The following is a 7,939-nucleotide window of genomic DNA, read 5'->3' on the forward strand; positions in this document are numbered from 1 at the left end:
CGCCTAATTAATTATCACACTTTATTTTCCATGTTATAGAAGGCTTAAAAATGAGCAAATACATGTTCACCCTACCTATTATTATTAGTAAGTAGTATAACTGAAAGAGCTAAATGTATTGAGGTAGTAAACATGATAAGATCTCGTTGTTAGCTTATGATTTGCCTTAATTTAGCTAACTTTAATATTACCACGCATTTATGTAGTCATTACATAACTTATATTAACGTGAGAGAGACCAAGTCATCATTATTTGTACACACTTTGCTTTCTTTAATGTTTAGTCCCCAAATGCCCTGATACGGCCGAGAGTGCAGATTTAGCTCTCTCATTCTCTCTCTCTCTCGAAACGCTCTCATATGGCCACGCGTATACAGCCACTGCCAGGGAAGTCCTACTCACTGCCTTCCCGTGGCGGGGCTGTTTCTCACGAAACTGAGAGGACGAAAAGCGAATATCCAACGCTTTAACTGGGTTAGTGGAAACGGAGGATCCACCTAGGGGATTTGGAAAACCTTGATTACAAAGCAGTGGTGTACATGGGCTCCAGGATCCGGATGGAAAAAATGGCGTATGAACCAATTGTTGGTGACCGGTCACCATGGGACTGCATCTACTAAAGTTGCTCCACTGCCTTGTGGATTAGACCTTTAAGTCAAAGGCTCGGGGTGTGGTCCCCTAAGAGAACCACCTACTTAACGTGCACCTACTTAGGTTCGACGTAACTTCAAGATAAGCAGTCACGGTTTTCCCTCTCAGACCATGTAACTTTACAGAGTACGTTTCAATATTGATGAAGCAAACATTTGCACCATACAAGCATATTTGAATGTTTCCACTTTAGTAAACAAACAGTGGATGAGTGAATCACATTTAACGACATATTTTGTTCATTTCGAAATTTCAGTCTTCACATTCTGCAAATTCTATATGGATAGAAGTGATTTCAACTGTAACAACACACATACGCACAGTATGCACATATACCAATTAGAGACTGACCAGTTGCAGTCCTAAAACATCAATGGGAAGATTCAAACAAACAATACTAAGTGAATTTAAACTTCACCCCATTGCACAAGCAAGTGGATATCAGGACTCAGTAGCTGAGTGGATAACGCATTGGCGTTTGAAGTGAAAGGTACTGGGTTCGAGTCCTAGAGTGAACATCAACTCTGAAATGCAGGAACATCCAGCTAATGAATACCAAGTAGGACGAAACGCGCATCCTGGATTCCACTACTAGCCACTATCCATCTTTGTAACAACTGTTGTTTCAATATTGATACATTTCACTAGTGACTTTGAACTAACATTCATTTTGTGAGTGACTTCATCTTATTCTGACTTATGTATGTTTTCCGTCGTTTTTGGCTGTTCTACTTATTTTTCTCTTTAACAATTTTTTTATGTGATCTCATCTGCTTTTTCATTTATTTACTCTGGATTCTTTTATATATTTTCTCACATTGTCGGAATGCAACGTATTGTTTACCAGAGTAGTTTTTTCTAATTTATAGTGACCTTTTCACATCTATAAATTGATTTCATGAATGTATAAATTGCAAATTTATTTAGAAGTGCTTATTACTATTTTACGTTCAGTTATTTGTTTTTTATCTAAATTCTTGTGTTTTTGGCTTCTGTTGACTTCTTTATCTACCTTTTGTTTTATTGAACAAGCTTATGTTTTTTTATGAAAATAACGTAATTTTCATTTTCTCTGACAAGATTGTTCCGATCAAACTAATTCAAGTTTGAAAAGTGAGTATTCTTTCTAACTTAATGTGATCGGTTAGCGTATGAGGCGTCTTAAATCGTTTGAATGCTTTAATGAGGATTATGCCTGTCAATCTCATCTGCTCTATGATAGAATAAAACATGATATAGTTTTACTGAACGTAATAAATCTTTTCTGCAATTCTGTTTGAAGAAACCGTTGACGCTCAAATTCATCACACTTTATATACTTTGGCTGTTGTGTGATTAGGATTGTTGTTTTATATTTCTTGACTAAGAATACTTTTTTACCCATCTCTTGATGTACTTTGAATGGGTTTGCAAAACACTGAAATTGTTAAGTTTACATTATTTTCTTTGTGCCCGACGGCTGAACTCTGATAAACCTGCTTAAGAATTAATATTTAAACATTCGTTACAATTGACCCTGGTAACTGCTATTTTTAATATTCTTCCCTAAAGAATTATTTTAATTCGAATTTGTTATAATTATTCATCGGTATTCTTCCAATGACAAACTTATAATGAACTTGAAAACGTCCTCGTTGTGTTGTTCAAATATATGGTGATCCATGCTGTATTTGCCTACACTGTTTCAATTATAGTTCCGTTTTAATAGAAGCAAAGGAAGAAGAACATTAGAGCTGACAAGCAGAAATACATGGAAAGAGCTAACAATGAAAGAGGAAACAGGTGAAAGGAAGGAAATATGAAATGATTTCATGACACGATGAAGAAAATGACAGGGAGATATCGTGAATTAGAGAGACAGATCAAAGAAAAAGAAGTCAAGCCAATCAGCGAGATTCGAGTGGCTTCTTACTTAGGTCAGCTCCATTGTATCCACTGGATATAGAATCAGCACACAAACCTTCATATAGATGTTAATAACGATCGAAGACATCAGGTTGGGTATCAGATAAACGTAGAGTTGGAAAGCAGCAGAATCTAGCAATTCATCAGCAGAAACACTAAAGTCAAACATCAATAAGATCTAGAAGTAACTGAAAATATGCTTCCCACTCTACTAAAGATTTGAGAGGAGGAACAAGTGACGACAGACTGGAAAGAATGAGATCTCATCAAGATAGCAAATAAAGGAGATCCGAGCAAATGTGAGAACTACAGAGGCATCGTACTGCTGTCAGTACCAGGAAAAGTTTTCAACAGTGTGTTACTAAGGCGGACAGATGACTCAGTAGACACATATCGTCGAGATCAACAGGCTGGATTGTGCTAGGATCGGCCGTGCACAGACGACACTACGGATGATCTTTGAACAATCAGTTGAATGGAACTCGACACAATACATCAACTTCCTTGATTATGAGAAAGCATTTGACATTGTATATGGGATAACTTAATGGAAACTTCTTCGACACTATGGAGCACATGAGGAAATCGTCGATATCATCCAGAATCCATACGACGGACTTCAGTGCAAATTTGTTTATAGAGGGCAGCTGACAGACACATCCTAAGTGAAAATATGAGTCAGACAACGCCGTTGCTCTCATCCATTCTCGTTCTCCTTGTGCTTGACTGTGTTCTGAAGACTTCCACATCTGACGGGAAGCACGGAATACAATGAACAGCTTGAATTCGACTAAACGATTCGGACTTCTCAGATGACCTGGCCCTTCTATCCCATACAAACGAATAAATGCGGGTCAAGACAATCAGTGTAGCAGAAGCGTCTACAATAGCGGGCTTCAACACAAGAGAAAACTCAAGATATTCAAAAACAACACAGAGAAAACCAACGCAATCACACTTGATGAAGAGGCTCTGGAAGGTGTATGAACGTACACGTATCTGGGTAGCGATCAGTTAGTTGTTGAACGCAAACAGATTTGAATCGATAAGAGATGATTAGATTTTTATAGTTGAATTCATGAGCGAATTGAAGCTAGACCACCATGAAAAACATGGAAGCACTGGGAGGCCGTTTCGTCCACGATCTCGCCTCGCGAGATATTTCCTAGAGTTCTAGTGAGAAGCAGTGACCAGTGAAGTTCAACCAGGTCTGTTGTGAGATAGTAACTCACTGAAATCATGGTTGGACGGTTGCTCAATTATGTGGATTGGTCGAAGTTAGACATTAACACCGTTCGATGCTGGCTCAGTGATCTAGAAGTTAAGCACTCGAGAGCGAGACTGATAGGTTCTAGGTTTGAAACTCGCGAGGCGGGATCGTGGATGCGCACTGCTGAGGAGCCCCACAATAGAACAAAACGGCCGTCCAGTGCTTCCACGTTTTCTACGGAGGTCTAGCTTCAATTGACTCATGAATTCAACTATAAAAATTACTGAAATCTCCACAAAACCCCTTCTGATGATTATTGGATTATTAATATTGTTAGTCTTTGAAAATCAGTTTGCGTTGAAACTATTTTCAACCTTGAATCAAATGAAAATGGAATATCAAAATAACTGAATAATAGTTGAGTTACATATGCAGTCTTTCAGAATACAATTTACGGACTATCGTAAAGTATGTAAATTATATCGCTGTGACTGTTCGACTGAATTACTATTATGTCTGGATAGACAGAGAATAAAAAGACGTATAAGTGATGAGTGGCATCGTCAACATATATGTTTGTATAATTTAACCAACATTTTTACTAACAAGATATAAGAAATACCCAAATAGTAATAATCAATTCTGATATTCGTTAAATCATATAAACAAATCTCTATATTCATATGAAAACAATGAAACCTATTTATGAAAACATGTTTTCATCACTTTTTTGTTATCAACTCTATCTAATAACAAACGAAACTGATGAACAGATATGAAACAACTTTTGAACGACAAAATACTCTATGAATGCTTTCTTTAAACTTTGAGTGAAGAATAGGACAAAACGCGCGTCCTGGATTCCACTGCTAGCCACTATCCATCTTTGCTTACAATGCTTGTGAATTAAGACTATATGGAGGCGATACGCACAGTATGTACATATACCAATTAGAGACTGACCAGTCCTAAACGTCAATGGGAAGATTCAAACAAACGATACCAGGTGAATTAAAACTTCACCCCATTGCACAAGCAAGTGGCTATCAGGACTCAGTAGCTGAGTGGATAACGCATTGGCGTTTGAAGTGAAAGGTACTGGGTTCGAGTCCTAGAGTGAACATCAACTCTGAAATGCAGGCACATTCAGCTGACGACTCCCGAATAGGACGAAACGCACTTCCTGTATTCCCTTGCTAGCCATTATCCATCTTTGCTTATAACCCTATTTTTCTTTTCATTTTTTTCTCTAAGAGAATAAGATCAATACTTAAATCCAAATGAAACTGTAGTTTATCAGCTCAAGTTATATTACATTAAAATCCGATTCTTTTAATCTTGTTTTGTCAAAGTAACCTTAATCACAATCAATGTATATACAACACCAGCCTTAAATTGTTAGATAATTTCTATTCAGTTATTTGGTGGCATTTTCATTGAACTTCTATTTATATACCATTTAATTATTCATGACATTAAACAAAAGAAAATGATTCTTTTGAAAAAGTGATAATCATGTTTCATTTGTAGTTTGTAATGTAACGAATCCAATAAAAAAAGTATCAATGATCAAATGATATTTATATTTAAACTTGGTTTAGTTTACAATTTATGCTGACACATTTAATAAGATACTATTTAAAAATATATATATATTCTACTTTTGAGGTATTCAGTCACGTAAAGGGTGACTTGATATCAATGATAGTATTGAAGCTAATATTGTTCAATATAGATTAATAAGAAGATAATATGTGAATTACATTCATAAAAGCAAGTGATTCAGTGATAAAGCTCATATGTATTCTTATGTAACAATAGCATGATCAATGCTAATTAGCAATCATGAACTAACGTCCACAATTCTCCAATAATTAAAGACAGTTACTCTTATACAACATTGGAACTTTCCACTTAAACTAATTTTGATGATTTTCAAAAAAAAATGAGACAAAAATGATGATTCAAGTGTAGAGTAATCAACTGTTTATAATTTAATGCTTTATTGAGATTATTTCACTGATTCTGTATAAAATGTTATGTTTTGATTGAAAACTTTCCTTATCAACACTTTTTTAGATATTAGAGACAAACTGCTAATTGAATTTGGAAAATATGGTAAGTATTAAAATAATTTTAAAAAGTATATGCTAATTACTAATGAGTTAATACAATAATTTGCTTTTATATAATTGATTGATCACTGGGTGGTGGTCAATCTCATGTATGTCAGGCACGTATTAATGCAGATCGAATCCTATCGACCAAATTGCAATATGGTCACTAGTCTAGGATAGCTTAGTGGTTACGTCTCTGACTGTGAAGCTGGGTGACACGGGATAGAATCCTTCAGGGAGCATCAGTTCCCTCAAGAGAATAGATATACATTGCTGGCGAGTGTTGAGTAGCACGAAACTTAGGTTCAGTGGTTTCTTGTTGCCAACTCACGTTGTCAATCTTACCTTGGGGCCAACAAAATATAGGTCATTTACATGATGTATATGATCATTCGGTCAACCAATCATAGATTTTGGTCACCTACCTTATACCAACTATCGTAAAGATCCTGGCAACAATCATTTCCTAGTTTGAATAAGTGTACAGGCTATTATAATTCAGTTCTTCAGTATTTTATGTCGAAACTGTACCTTGACAATAGTATATTGGGAAGTAGTTTTTGCTGAATTCTCTTTATTTCTATTCAATGACAGAATTGGTTATGTTAATTGTGAAGAAGTCAACGGATATTTACTCATGGATCATTATTAAACGAACGTTATGAAATAGAATATACAACATCTAGTGAATCAAGTCAGATAAAGTTAGTTAGAATTCGTCACTTTAATTAAATTTCTACTTTTAACAAATCTTAAAAGATGAATGGTATCGTCAATATCGTAAATTTAGAAATTCAATGAAATGTCTCTCATTGTCATTTATTCTTATTCTTATTACTATTATTAGAAAACTACTTTGTTGTGAACTTGTTCTCAGTTTTATTTATTACTATAAAAATGTAAGGTTTATGGTGCTTTTATGATACACCATCAGAATATTTGTATGTGAAGATTGTATTCATATATATGCTCATTTACAAGTTGTGTTCAATGAAAGATTAATAAAATTAAGGACAGAAGGATTTGAACAATTGTTGGTTATTATACTCTTTATATGTACAAATATGTTGAATCTAGTAGAAGACCAATCAAAATAATGTTATATCATTCACAAAATAAATAACATTTTAGCAAATTACCATCCATAAAGAATTATTCTCGTCACATAATCATAAAACATTGAAGGATTAACAATAAATGTTTCAGTGTAAGCAAGGTAATGGTAAGCACTTTTTGATTACTTAATTTAATTCATTTAATATGTAATCCATTGATACTGAAAATGAGATTTATAGTGCATTAATTCTGTGGATATTTTTTATCATATCATGATAAGAGTTTTGGTAAGCTGTAACCAGTTAAATTTAATCCATGTCGGGTGCGAAATAGCTGTTCACTGCAGTCAATGCATCAGGTTTGAGCAATATCGTGAGTTGATTGAAGTGAGACATTTACAGCGTCGGATACTCGCTCAGTGGTTTTTAGGTTAAGCATTAAAGGTTCTGGACTGCATTCCTGCGTGTGATTTCATAAGTTCTCATTGGTTAGGATTCCTTTGATAGAACGGAATGGCCGAGAAGTGCTTCCAGGTTTCCAATGATGGTCTAGCTAGAATTATTTCGTGATTTAAAATTAAAACATTTTAATCAGTCACTAGATAACATAATATGTCATAATAAATAATAACTCATGGAGTCTAGATTCCAATATTTGGATCTATAATGATTCCTGAATTATATCTTTGAGAGTCTAACAGTTTCTTTAGAATAAACTCTGTTATTATTGTGAAATAAAATTATTTCTTTACAAGCTAAGTCATCGAATACAAATCCGATTATTGATTGAGATAATACTTTAGGATGAATTTCACGAAGTTGGATACAAAGCGGTGAAATGTGAAGTGTGTTCATCCTCAGACAGAGTAAATTATGATTAATAAAGTTGAGAAATAAATTATAGAATAACGATTCATTTGCTTTCTTGTCTGTTATCTTTGACCCAGTCTTTGAGTTCAAATAAAGCATCAATCAAGTGATCTTCAGTTTTGGTTGTTCTA

General features: G+C 34.6%; 1 non-coding gene across 1 annotated transcript; it reads left to right on the forward strand.

Annotated features, from left to right (window-relative positions):
* Positions 1–1,100: 1,100 nt before the first annotated feature.
* Positions 1,101–1,167, forward strand: Smp_tRNA_00927_Gln_TTG.1.1. The gene has a single exon. It is a non-coding gene (tRNA).
* Positions 1,168–7,939: the final 6,772 nt, after the last annotated feature.

Source organism: Schistosoma mansoni (assembly GCF_000237925.1).
Source record: "Schistosoma mansoni, WGS project CABG00000000 data, chromosome 2 unplaced supercontig 0120, strain Puerto Rico, whole genome shotgun sequence".
Taxonomy (NCBI): Eukaryota; Metazoa; Platyhelminthes; class Trematoda; order Strigeidida; family Schistosomatidae; genus Schistosoma; species Schistosoma mansoni.